A 15,444-nucleotide genomic window follows, 5' to 3' on the forward strand; every position below is an offset into this window, starting at 1 on the left:
TTTTTTTTTTTTTTTTTTTTTTCTTCATTCATTTGCACATACACAATTTGTTTGCTAAATAAATGTGTCACTTTTTTTTTTTAATTTTTTTATCGAGGACATAATTGGGTGATTGATTTTTTTTGGTCACTTTTTTGTTTTAATTGAGTATCATTTTTTAATAAGAGTATATAAGTAAATTTATGTAAACTCACTTTTCTATTCCTTTCACTTTTTCACTTTTAACCAAATAAAAATGAGGAAAATTAAAATATTTTTTATCCTCTCACTTTTTCATATTCTCACAATTTTTTATTCTCAAACTTTTATATATAATGCCGGTTTGGATAGCACTCAAAGTTGCTGTGCGTTTTCTGCGTTGCGGTTTCTTCCCTTTTTTTTTTTTGGCCAGCTTTCTTGACTTTACTGTGCATGAACAATGCATTTACTGTTTATGTACTTTTATGTACTGTTTATATATTAAAAAATATTAAAAATGAGACACGCGATACTATTTATTCATTTAAAAATTATTTTATTACAGTATTTTCAATAACAATCAGTTTTCAGCAACTTTCAGCAACAATAAATTGTATTTAAACGGACCTATATATATAGATATATATATATATATATATTTAAATGAACAATACCACAGAACCTCCACCAAAAATATTAAATACAGAGCAATAAATATCCCTGTAAAAGATTTCTCGAAGTTACGCAAACTACCGTACTGTTTTTATTGATTCTTTAAGGAATCGGTAAGAACTACAGTACTTTTTTTGAGAAATTATTATTATTATTTTTTTTTTTTGAGAAAGTTAGAACTACAGTACTTTAACCTGATCCCCCAAAAAGTAAATGTGCGGTGTCATCATAAGTTTATTTTGCCAGAATATTTAGTTTATTAGGTGAAGGTGTAATTGTATTTTGGCGTAAATACATTTTTAGTTCTTATATTTTACATTTTTTTCTGGTTATTACATTTTTTTTTTTTTATCATTTTTAGTCTCTAAACTAATTAACGCCTGACATTTAGGTCATTTTTGTGACTCAACCAACGGCAAAAGCTGACGTGGCAAACAGAGTGTACTGTTGACACAGTAAATGCTAACGTGTCCATTAAAATAATATTGGAAATGCTATATCGGCATCCACATCAGCTTCCACATTAGCATCTAACCTTAAAAAAAATAAATTTATCAATTTAAAAAATTATAAAAAACAAAAAAAAAACATAATTAAAAACAAAAAAAATTGTGGAACTTAGATCTGTAGGGACTAACCCAAAATCCCAAGATGATACCCGTCTTCCTTTTCCCTCCTAGACATTGTCCTCTTCTGTTCCTCCCCATCCTCTTCCTCCTCCTCTGACTCGCCCAAAACCCACCCCGACCCGAACAACCAACCCGACCAGACAGCACAACCGAAGCTCCACGTCATCAACCCGGAGCCCCACATCTCCTCCCAATTCTACACCTTCAACCTGGAATCCCACTCGAGCACCGCCTGGCCACGTCGAGGGAGATCCGCTGCCTCTACTTTAAGCAAGTTCCTCCACTTCTCTCATCTATGACGAAATCTATCTTGGTGCTTCATTCTCGGCGTTCGCATCGGCCAACTCCTTGGTGTTCAACTCAAAGACCTCATCTACGCCTTTGACGACAAGGAGAAGGAGTAGAAAGGCCGTTGTGCCTTTGTTCTCTTAGTCTACTAACTCGCTAACTCCTCCGAGCTCTAGTTCACTCCGAACACCATCATATGGGTTTCCAATTAGATCGGAGATCCCTTTCCCTCCTCACTCTCTCATCTCTCTCTCTTTATCTGGGCTGAGTTTGCTGTATTTGTTTTGGATTTTTGATAAATTTGAAAAGAGATAATATGGGTCTGTGAAAGGAAGTTTTTGGGTTTGTGATAGAGAATTTGTTGGGTTTATGTATAAGGGGATTTGATGGGTTTGTGAAAAATGTTTAGATCTTAGGATTGACAAAAAAAATTTGGTTGGTTGTCAGATCTGGAATTTTTTTTTTGGTGAAATTGAAAATTTTGTTTGGTTGCCAAGAAAATGTATAAGAGTATCTTAATTTTCCTTAAAAACCAATCTAAGTTCAAGGATGGAGTTCTTCACTACCTTGAGTCCATTGGTTGCCACAGTTTGTGTGTGTTTTTGTGTTTATGTTTTTGTGTTTGGTTGACAAGAAATGGCAAGAAAATGTTAGAAAATTTGGGTGCGTGTTGTTATATTTAAATTTGGATTTGTGTTCATTCTGGGTTAGTCCCTAAAGATCTAAGTTCCACCATTTTTTTTGTTTTTAATTATGTTTTTTTTGTTTTTATAATTTTAAAATTGATAAATTTATTTTTTAAGGTTAGATGCTGATGTGGAAGTTGATGTGGATGCCGATGTAGCATTTTCAATATTATTTTAATGGACACGTCAGCATTTACTATGCCAACAGTGTACTCCGTTTGCCACGTCAGCTTTTGCCATTCGTTGAGTGATGGAAAGGACCTAAATGTCAGGTGTTAATTGGTTTAGAGACTAAAAGTGGTAAAAATAAAATGTAGGAACCAAAATAGAAAAAAGTGCAAAATATAGGGACTAAAAGTGCATTTACCCTTTGTATTTTTAAAAATGTTATACAAAAATAAATTCAACCAAACAGGTCTTAGAAATGTCAGGGCTTTGTCAGGTCATTGTTGAGAGCTCAGATACTCTCCCATATAGCTAACTGGAAATAACGAAGACAAATGAAATGGAAAACTTTAATATTGCCTTCCCAATTGTCTTCTATAAAAAAATTAGAAAAACAAAAACAAAAACAACACAAATAACCACAGCCGGATGTGGCTAGATGGTAGAAATCTTCAAATTATTTCACTTAATGAGTCCCTGTAATAACGCGGTATTATCAATTATAATCCTATGATGTTATAAACTTGATGTGCCTATACTGTAAATCCCATTTTTTCATTAAGGAAAAAAAAAAAAATAGAAAAAAAAGTCTTCCCAATAGCTTTACGTTTTAAATTAGAAGTAAATTTTTGGTCTAGAAGACCACTGATACATCATAAATCGTACAACCAACCTAGTACAGCAGAAATCAAATTGCGCGGAATCATTAATGTTCAACAAGAAATATTGTTGTCTATTTTAAATTGGGAAATGGTATCCAATAGCCTAAGAGTATTGATTTATGATTTATTTTTAAAAATATTTTATCGAAAGAATGATAAAACAGTAAATATTGTTGATAGCTTTTTTATATTTTTTTTTTTTTTTTTTTTTTTTTTTTTATGGGACTCGGAATGGTGCCGTTGGCGGTGACGAAAAACTGCCTAACTTTATGTAAGCTAGCAACATAGGAACAATTGTCCATTGCGCTTGCTAGCGCACAAGTTCTCTCCACAGATGGTGCCAATTGTAGGGACTGGGTTTGAGCACTTCTACTATTGAGTGAGTGGACTCAAGCCCAGACAGCCCAATACAATGAATTTGTAGAGAGCGGGTTCAAGAACAAGGTCCTAGCAAGCAGACAACGTCCAACGCAGTGTTCGCCACCATTGAACGTAGGTGAACCGAAATCATCCTCAAGAGTCTGTCCTCGACTCGGTCCGAGGGGCTTGGTAGTAGTCTTTCTCCCATGGGAATGGTTCCCCCTTTAGTTGATTTGTTTCTTCCCCTTATATAGTCCTCATCCTACGATCCCTTTTTTCCACTTGTTAATCATCAGTACCTTCCTCTAACAACCCGTCCTATCAGCTGCTTTACCAAACCTCCTGTGAGTTGCAGTAACCGAGGCAGCGCTGTTCAGGGATCATTTCCTCATTAATGCGGCTAGAACATTGGTTGTGCGCATTTAATGTGGAAGTGACAATTCATCCTAGTCCTGCTCCTCCATCATGCTTCCATGGCTGACGTGTTGTACTTGTTCTTTCTCTTTAGATGCCCTGAAAGGCTACCTTTAGTGGCCTGTTACGTCCCCCTCCCATGGTCTCGGTTGGCCGAGGACATGATTATCCTTGGCAAGGTTCCTGGGCAATTTGGACTTTTGCACTTTGTCCTCGGGCGTTTCTTCCTCCTTGGCACAGGCCTTGGGCCTGGTATAAAGTGGGCCGGGGTTGCCAAATTCTCTGACCCCACATGCCTTATTTGACTTTTTTTTTTTTTAATTTTGTTGAAAAATGTACAAAGAGTTTATTTAATAAAGTATTAAATGGACCTTAACTGACCTTAGCTTGTGCCCATAAGGCACTAATAACATTTGTTAACAAAAGTTTTGATGGAAACATGAGAAAATTCTTAGATGCTCTGGAAGTACGGAGAAATTGTGTTCACTTCTCTCACATTTGCAGTGAACTCTACCATGAATTTAATGAGTGAACTACACTATGAATGTGAGAGGATGAAACACCATTGTCTGTGCTACGGGAATACCTAAGAGTTACTCATTCATAAGGGTCTATCATTAACATAATCTTCATTATGTATCAATCACAACAAATTTGTTGATAATTGTGAAAAATTTGTGTCACTAAATTTATTGAAGCTTCATCCACAAATACAACCAATACTATTTCACCAAAATCCAAGTCCATGTAATATATAATGGATTTTTATTGATGGACTTCAACAATCTAATAAAAGAATGTTCAATTTTTTTTTTTTTAATTGGTGCACTATATTAAGTTTTCCTATTAAATTCAAACACATGTGACATTAATTTTGATAATCCTTAAAAAAATAATTTAGTTTGTATTTTATTGATTAATACAACTGTATTTGAATTTAATTGAAAAACTTAATATATTGTAGCTAAATAACATCATCTAAGTTTTACCTTTTAAAATTGAAAGTATCCTAGCATCATTCATGAATGAATGCAACCCATCTAAATACACCAATCAAATGCTGTCAAACATCACTTTCGGAATGGACTATATAAATCAGGGTAATTACTAACTTTGGAATTTGCGCAGATTTTGTTTGCAGTAATATTTACATTTGCCAGGATGGGGGGTGGGCCTTATCTCACTTATGTGACTTTGGTTGCTAACAATCCATTTCTCATAAAGGTATGCTACTATGCTCTATATAGCAATGAATATAAATTTAACTTGTCTGTGAACTTGTTTTGTTTGGTTTTATCTTCTTCTAATAATTAATGTGTTCATCGCATTGTTTAGGCAATGGCTTTGGGCTTGCAATTGGTTAGTGCCTTTTGGTTTTACAAAATCGTCTTGATGGTGAGATACAAGTTGACAAAGAGGGCTAGTACGAAAGTTGCGTAAAACCTATATGAACCCAGAAATTGAAATGGGCTATAACCTGATATTGTGATCATCAAGAATTCAAAGTCCTGCCTGTGGTCGAACTCGCTGGCCAACCTTATTGCTCAAATCATTTATGTAGATCATAACTGTGATGTTCCAGTTTGATTGATTGTGTGTGTTGTGTACCTGTGTGATAAGTTCAACATCGGGCGTTTACTAGATAAATCTAGACTTTATTAATAACTACAAGAAGCCCCAATTGTGACTAGTTATTTTTAGGTATAATGCAAACATGGTTACACTAGTGCTTTTCCTTGGGTTGTGCATTTTATTGTATCCCTAGACTTTTTAAATTAGTGCTATTTTTCTTTAAAGAAAAAATAGTACTATTGACATTATTATTATTATTTTTTATCTACCATTAACAATTTGTCATATGGATTTTATTGTGAAATTTTTATGAAAATGTTGTGCCCATCACAAGGAATTTTTTGTTTTTATTTTTTATTTTTTATAAGAGTTGTTACTATTAATATATAATTAATGAGTATAATAATTACAAAAAGAAAAAGATAAGTCTCAATAAAAATTTATTGCAAATATTTATACAATCGAAACTATTAGGTTTTAAGATAAGGGCAAGACTTAGGTACATTACTTAGGTGCTGTTCCTTAAGTTCCACTTTTAAGATTCTGCCATGTGAATTTTTTCTCATGGGATAAAAGTGTATTTTTTAATTAAGTAGTCATATGTCTGAATTTTAATAAGAGAACCTAAAAAACAGCACCTAAAGTCTTGTACCTAAGTTTTATCCTTAAAATAATGAGTGTGTATTCCATTTTAAGAAAAATTAAAAGAGTCTGTAGGGTTAGAGAATTTGGCAACCCCGGCCCACTTTATACCAGGCCTAAGGCCCATGTCGAGGAGGAAGAAACACATGTCCTCGACCAACCGAGACCACGGGAGGGGGAAGTAACGGGCCACTAAAGGTAGCCTTTTAGGGCATCTAAAAAGAAAGAACAAGTACAACACTTCAGCCATGAAAGCATGGTGGAGGAGCAGGACCAGGATGAATTGTCACCTCCACATTAAATGTGTACAACCAATGTTCTGGCCGCATTAATGAGGAAATAACTCCTGAACAGCGTTGCCTCGGCTACTGCAACTCACAAGAGGTTTGGTAAAGCAGCTGATAGGATGGGTTGTCAGAGGAAGGCATTGATGATCAACAAGTGGAAGAAAGGGATAGTAGGATAAGGACTATATAAGGGGAAGAAACAGATTAGCTAAAGGGGGAACCATTCTAATGGGAGAAAGACTACAACCAAGCTCCTCGGACGGGGTCGAGGACAGACTCTTGAGGATGATTTTAGTTCACCTACGCTCGATGGTGGCGAACATTGCGTTGGACGTTGTCTGCTTGCTAGGGCCTAGTTCTTGAACCCGCTCTCTACAAATTCATTGTATTGGGCTATCTGGACTTGAGTCCACTCACTTAATAGTAGAAATGCTCAAATCTAGTCCCTACAAAGTCCATCGAGAAGTTAATAATAATAATGATAATAATATATTTTGTCCTTTATGGTTATTTATATCTCAAACTATCAGTTTTATAAGTATTAGCCAAATATTTATTTATTTATTTTTTTAAAATTATATAATTTTTAATAAATTCTTAATTAAAAAAAAAATTAAAAAAAAAAAAAAACTTAATTTCATCTGCACTTTTTAAAACCATCACTTTTTTAAAAAACAGAGGTTAAAAATGCTAACTAAACTAAACCGTAGTTCATTCAGTTCTAACTTCTAAGTCAAACATAAATGCTTTTAACTGCCCCTAACACTATGTTTGGTACCTTTAAGAAGCATGGGCTAAGGTCACTTGAATCTAGGTTGGCCCAATATTGGCCCATTTTGGCTGACAACCAATCCAAAACTCTTTTTTGGTTCATGGGCTGTACTAGTATTAGCCCAGCGTAATGTATTCCATTGTTCATACATTCATTCAGCTCAGTCATCTATTTGATTTTTTTTTTGGTTGGATGCTTTGGTTGAATAATATTATATATTGAAAATCCTAAGATCAGCAATAGAGGGCTGTAGATCAAGTTGTAAACTGATCCCCTCCTCTATTTTTAAGGAGTATTCAATTATTCATTCAGCAAAAAATGTTAACAGAAATGGTACACAAGATATCTTATCCCAAAACTATAATCTAAACTTTTTTTTTCAAAACATTTTAGTTATATATATAAACTGAGTATGTTCAAAAGGGTATTCTTTTTTCTTTTGATTCATAAGGTTTTTCTCCTTTATTTGTCTATGCAAATTGTTGTTTTCATTCTTTGTTTAGTAATGAATAAGGACTTGTTAGCATCATAATTAATTGACAAGTGACACCATGAAGAAATAGGGCGTCTTATAAATATTAGACGATCACAACAGTAATAGTATAACATGCTCAATATGTGAGGATGAGATGACAATTTCTTATTAAATCAACCATAAGAGAAGTAAAGTGCACTAGTTACTAGGTTATCATAATAAAAAAAAATAAAATAAAAATCGACATGTGATGATAACTCAATATATAAGTGTCATAAAAGATTAATGATAGAGTTTCATGCATTATAAATAACCATTAAATTTTTAAAAAATCTCAAGTGTAAATAGAGGCTTGTATCCCAGGCAAAAACATATCCCAAAATGTGTTTTTGTTGTTGTTGTTATTTCAATTGTATTTTGTTAGTTTAGCAATATGTGTAGTCTTGTTGAGGTGTTGATGCAAGTAATTAACTTTGTATCTTGTAGGTTCTTCTTAATTAGATCTATTACTTCATGTTGTTGTGATTTCTATGTCCTATTTGGAAGTTAGTTTCGATAGATTAATTTCATTGTCTTGTAGCGTATGTAGTTGTGTTTTACTTAACGTAATTGAGTAGTTATTTTCATTGATCTAATTATAGTCATTTGCGTTAAGGTAGAGTGGACCCGTAACCTAATAGAATGAAGTCAAATTACAAAATCTCTTTTTTTTTTTTTCTTTTTTTTTTTCTTTTTTTTTAAATTTATAAACAATCGTTGTGGTTTGTGATCAAATCACTCATGAACAAAACCTAAGTTTAATTCTTCAATCCTCCATATAATTTTTTCTTGAAATGCAGTCAGCAAATTATTTTATCTAATCGATTCTTATTTCTTAATAGAGTCAATTTTTTTTAATTGCTCCAAAAAATTCAATTAAGAAAGATAACTAAAATAATCCTATCATTGTATGTCCATTAGATCATAAATCATATTCAGTTCTAGTTCAAAGGATAAGATTAAGGACAAAGCTTATTTGTATCCTGTTTGCAGAGAATACGATGCACATGTGCATAAAAACAAAGTTGCACCACCAAGCCTAAACCATCAAAATTAGCCTTAATAAATGGACAACAACCTTTGAGGTTCATAGGCTAGTATTGCTATTGAACCTCTTATCATCCGCATTGATTGTACCTTTTTTTTCTTTGAAGAGGAATCAAATCCCCAATGAGGCAATGGGTCTTATGTCTCAATTGGTCATTTTTGGCATTTTTAACGAATACATTTAAGATTCAACCTGTAACTTTTTTGTCACTATTATATTATCTCTCACACACACACATATATATATATATATATAATAAAAAGTAAATGAAACTAAAACCTTGGGATCGTACTTGTTAATGGGAGTGGCACTGAGGCACCACTTGAGTCATAGGTTCATTGGTGATAACATTTTTTTGAATAAAAAAATGTTAATCATTTTATTCAATTTCAGAATTTAATTACATTTTCATGCATAAGTCCAAATGGAAATTTGAGAATTTTTCTAACTAAAATAATATATTTTTGGGGGAAGGGTCTCTTTTTTAAATCCTCTAATTTTAACTTATATATAAGACACATGACATTTTAGAAATTTAATGGTCTTACAAAAACCATACAAAATTAAATAAATGTCAAATGACTCAAATATTAGATTCTCAAAAAAGAAAAAAAAAATTTGTCACATATCCCACATTGACCAAAAATAAAACAGATTAAGAGATTTAAAATCATCTCATTTGTGTTGTTCTTTCTTTTTATTTTTTATAAATTTTTTTAAAGATACAATAGAATTTCAACTGCGAACATATGATCAATAAATGATTATTTTTTATTATCAGGCTAAAACACCAATTTACTTTTGGTGCATAAAAAGTGAAAACTTTACTAATCTTTTTTTTTAAGTAGAAAAAACTTTACTAATTAAGCTAATTACTATAATCATATTACACTTTTTTAGTTAGGCATTAAAACTACTCAAATACATCCAAACTCATATCCAATTTCACAATATGTTTATGTGTCAACTTGTGATTAGATTATAATATTTACACATGAGACAAACACAAATGCTTGTAATAAAATGAATTAAAATGCACCAATCACAAAATAACACTAAAGCATTTCGTGAATTTGGATATGTGTTTGGGTGTATTTCTAAAATTTTTTTACATCATTTACTTGCAAACTAAAACAAGATTCCTTTGTAAAACTTGAATTTTGTCCTTACATCTTCGATGACTTGGCCAATGCTTGAACCCTACATTGAGGTGTAGTGTATAAATCTAAATGAATACCTTTACAACATCCGAGCATCATCCAAGATTCCTTCTTGGACGATGACTGATGAGTTTCTAAACTTGTTTTCCACGATGATCGAGAGAGTACGAATAATAGCCATAGCTTTTTGTTCGCCCAACGGTCTTAACATAAATATATTGATATTAATTACTAGTGGACCTCATTTCTCAAAACGAAACATACATTATACTATATTTGATTGATGTGCCTAACAAATTCATTATGGTTGTTTTGTTTTTCTTTAGGCTAATTGCAAATTATACTCTAAAGTTTGGAGATAATTAGATTTTACACCCTAAAGTTTTAGAATTTGGATTTTATTTCCTGAAGTTTGGGTGTTTGGATTTTACATCTTGACGTTTCAAAATTTAGATTTTACCTCTAAAGTTTAGGGTTGTTTGGATTTTACATCCCCAAATTATGAAACTTTAGGGTGTAAATCCAAACACCCCAAAACTTTAGGGAGTAAAATCCAAACACTCCCAAAATATCGAGAGTAAAATCTAAATTCTGAAACGTCAAAGTGTAAAATCCAAACACACCAAACTTCAGGGGTAAAATTCAAATTTTGAAATCTCAGTGTATAAAATCCAATCCCCCAACTTTGGGGGTGTAATTTACAATGTAACCTTTTCTTTAATATATATGTCTTTTTTGAATTTTTTTTTTGTTGAAAAATGTACAAAGAGTTATTTAATAAAGTATTAAATGGACCTTAACTTGCTTGCCATAAGGCATAATAACATTTGTTAACAAAAGTTTTATGGAAACATGAGAAAATTCTTAGATTCTGGAAGTACGAGAAATTGTGTTCCTCTCTTCACATTTGCAGTGAACTCTACCATGATTTTAATGAGTGAACTCACTCATGAATGGAGAGGATGAAACCCTTTTCTGTGCTCAAGGTACTCTAAGATTACTCATTCAAAGGGTTTATCATTCATAATCTTCATTATGTACCAATCACAACAAATTTTGATAATTGTGAAAAATTTGTGTCACTAAATTTATTGAAGCTCCATCCACAAATACAACCATACATTTCACCAAAATCCAAGTCCATGTAATATAGATTTTTATTGATGGACTTCAAAACCTAATAAAAGAAGGTTCAAATTTTTTTTTTTTAATTGGTGCAATAATTAGGTTTTCCTATTAATTCAAACACATTGTACATTAATTTAGTAATCCTTAAAAATAATAGTTTGTTTTTATTGATTAATACAACTGTTTTGAATTTAATTGAAAAACTTAATATATTGCATCTAATAATTCATCTAAGTTTTACCTTTTAAAATTAAAAGTATCCTAGCATCATTCATATGAATGCAACCCATCTAAATACACAATCAAATGCTTCAAACATCACTTTGAATGGACTATATAAATCAGGGTATTACTAACTTTGGAATTTGCCAGATTTTGTTTGCAGTAATATTTACATTGCCAGGATGGGGGGTGGGCCTTATCTCACTTATGTGACTTTGGTTGCTAACAATCCATTTCTCATAAAGGTATGCTACATGCTCTATATAGCAATGAATATAAATTTAACTTGTCTGTGAACTTGTTTTGTTTGGTTTATCTTCTCTCAATAATTATGTGTTCATCGCATTGTTTAGGCAATGGCTTTGGGCTTGCAACTGGTTAGTGCCTTTGGTTTTACAAAATCGTCGGATGGTGAGATACAATTGACAAAGAGGCTAGTACGAAAGTTGCGTAAAACCTATATGAACCCAAAATTGAAATGGGCTATAACAATATTGTGATCATAACAAAATTCAAAGCCCTGCCTGTGGTCGAACTCGCTGGCCAATCTATTGCTCAAATCATTTATGTAGATCAAAACTGTGATGTTCCATTTGATTGATTGTGTGTGTACCTGTGTGATAGTTCACGTTTACGATAATCTAGACTTTATTATAACTACAAGGAGCCCGCTATTGTGATGTTATTTCTAGTATGGATAATCTAGACTTTATTGATAATACAAGAGCAATTGTGACTAGTTTTTTGGTATAACACAAATGTCTAGTGCTTTTCCTTGGGTTGTGCATTTTATTGTATCCTAAACTTTTTAAATTAGTGCTATTTTTCTTTAGAGAAAAAATAGTCTATTGACATTATTATTATTTTTTATCTACATTAACAATTTGTCAATAGATTTATTGTGAAATTTTTATGAAAATGTTTTGCCCATCAATTTGCATTAGGAAGATTTAATAAGAGTGTTACTATTAATATATTAATGAGATAATAATTACAAAAAGAAAAGATAAGTCTAATAAAAATTTATTGCAAATATTATACAATGAAACTATTAGGGTATGCGATGATCACCTACAAGTACAAGTGTTTGTGGGGTGTAGATGGCAAAGGTTGGAGTTTAAGTCTTCAAGAGAGAGCTTCACACACATCTATACTTTGAAGTCAATCCAAATATTCATTTAAAAAAATCAATTTCATACCACACTTTTTAAAACCAACACCTTTTAAAAGGCACAACTGAACCAAACTAAACCGTAGTTCAGTTCATTCTAAGTAAACATAATTGCTTTTAACCATAGTTATTAAACCCGGACCGGAGCATGACCCAGTCTATAAGTTGGGTCATTAGGTCACTGTTTCAACCAGTGGGTCAGCAATTGAACCACAAGGTTAAATAAAAATATTTTTAAAAATTATATATATATATATATATATATATAAAGTTTGAAAAATCATAACATAAATATGAATATTACCCAAAATATATATATATATATATATATATATAATATATATAAGACTAAATTGAACTTGCTATTATAATTCAAAATCAAGGTTTCAAAGTAATAGCATTAAAAATTCTATAAAATTCACAATCAAAATAACCATTGTTATAAGATTGCAACAAAGTTTTTGCTAAATAAAATTTTATTACATGCCTTTAAATTCTACATATTAAATTAAAAAAAAAAAAAGCAAATCTCAAACTATGTAAATAAAAAAGAGAGGAAAATATGTTAAAGACTTATTAAGAAAAGCAAATCTCAAACTACGTAAATAAAAGAAGAGAAAAAAATATGTTAAAGACTTAAACCTAAAGCAAAACAATAAAACACAAAAAAAAATGTAAACAAAACAAGAGAAAATAAGATTTAAACAATAACTATTTAACATATACTAATATACTCATACTTATGTTTAGCTACGTGAAACGAAAAAAGTGATTTGTTCATAGTAGAAAATTGATGCATAGTTACAAGTTTGGAAAACTGAAACTATGAAAAGTGATGGGCAGAGTAATGTGAATTGGCAGAGAAGTGATAGAACGGTGCATTTTTTTTTTTTTTTATATTTCATTAGGTTTCTCTTATTTAAATTACCATGTTATCACACATTAAAAATAAAGAAGTCAATGGCATGGACTTATTAATGTAATTTTGCACAATTCACAAACTCAGTCGGGTCATTAAAACCCACCTGGATTATTAAAACTTAGCTTGGTCACTTGGTTTGCTTAAAACCCGCCGGGTTTTACCGGTTTTGACCAGGTCTTAGACACATCTGATCCAATTAATAACCCAAACTGGTTTATGTACTGGGTCACTAGGTTATTGGTCCGATCGGCCAGCCGAGGCACGTTTAATAACACTGCTTTTAACTGCCCCTAACACTGTGTTGGTACCTTTAAGAAGCATGGGCTAAGGCCACTTGAATCTAGGTTGGCCCAATATGGCCCATTTTGGCTGAAACCAATCCAAACTCTTTTTTGGTTCATGGGCTGTATTAGTATTAGCCCAGCGTAATGTATTCCACTGTTCATTTTCATACATTCAGCTCAGTCATCTTTTGATTTTTTTGGTTGGATGCTTTGGTTGAATAATATATATATTGAAAATCTTAAGATCAGCAATAGAGGGCTGTAGATCAAGTTGTAACTGATCCCTTCTCTTTTTAAGAAGATTCAATTATTATTCAGAAAAAAATGTTAACAGAAATGGTACACAAGATATCTTATCCCAAAACTATAATCTAAACTTTTTTTCAAAACATTTTAGTTATATATATAAACTGAGTATGTTCAAAAGGGTATTCTTTTTTCTTTTGATTCATAAGGTTTTTCTCCTTTATTTGTCTATGCAAATTGTTGTTTTCATTCTTTGTTTAGTAATGAATAAGGACTTGTTAGCATCATAATTAATTGACAAGTGACACCATGAAGAAATAGGGCGTCTTATAAATATTAGACGATCACAACAGTAATAGTATAACATGCTCAATATGTGAGGATGAGATGACAATTTCTTATTAAATCAACCATAAGAGAAGTAAAGTGCACTAGTTACTAGGTTATCATAATAAAAAAAAATAAAATAAAAATCGACATGTGATGATAACTCAATATATAAGTGTCATAAAAGATTAATGATAGAGTTTCATGCATTATAATAACCATTAAATTTTTTAAAAATCTCAAGTGTAAATAGAGGCTTGTATCCCAGGCAAAAACATATCCCAAAATGTGTTTTTGTTGTTGTTGTTATTTCAATTGTATTTTGTTAGTTTAGCAATATGTGTAGTCTTGTTGAGGTGTTGATGCAAGTAATTAACTTTGTATCTTGTAGGTTCTTCTTAATTAGATCTATTACTTCATGTTGTTGTGATTTCTATGTCCTATTTGGAAGTTAGTTTCGATAGATTAATTTCATTGTCTTGTAGCGTATGTAGTTGTGTTTTACTTAACGTAATTGAGTAGTTATTTTCATTGATCTAGTTATAGTCATTTGCGTTAAGGTAGAGTGGACCCGTAACCTAATAGAATGAAGTCAAATTACAAAATCCCTTTTTTTTTTTTTTTTTAATTTATAAACAATCGTTGTGGTTTGTGATCAAATCAACTCATGAACAAAACCTAAGTTTAATTCTTCAATCCTCCATATAATTTTTTCTTGAAATGCAGTCAGCAAATTATTTTATCTAATCGGATTCTTATTTCTTAATAGAGTCAATTTTTTTTAATTGCTCCAAAAAATTCAATTAAGAAAGATAACTAAAATAATCCTATCATTGTATGTCCATTAGATCATAAATCATATTCAGTTCTAGTTCGAAGGATAAGATTAAGGACAAAGCTTATTTGTATCCTGTTTGCAGAGAATACGATGCACATGTGCATAAAAACAAAGTTGCACCACCAAGCCTAAACCATCAAAATTAGCCTTAATCAATGGACAACAACCTTTGAGGTTCATAGGCTAGTATTGCTATTGAACCTCTTATCATCCGCATTGATTGTACCTTTTTTTTCTTTGAAGAGGAATCAAATCCCCAATGAGGCAATGGGTCTTATGTCTCAATTGGTCATTTTTGGCATTTTTAACGAATACATTTAAGATTCAACCTGTAACCTTTTTGTCACTATTATATTATCTCTCACACACACACACACATATATATATATATATATATATATAATAAAAAGTAAATGAAACTAAAACCTTGGGATCGTACTTGTTAATGGGAGTGGCACTGAGGCACCACTTGAGTCA

The sequence above is a fragment of the Quercus suber genome, unplaced genomic scaffold, assembly GCF_002906115.3.
Source record: "Quercus suber isolate HL8 unplaced genomic scaffold, Cork oak 2.0 scaffold_833, whole genome shotgun sequence".
Lineage (NCBI taxonomy): Eukaryota > Viridiplantae > Streptophyta > Magnoliopsida > Fagales > Fagaceae > Quercus > Quercus suber.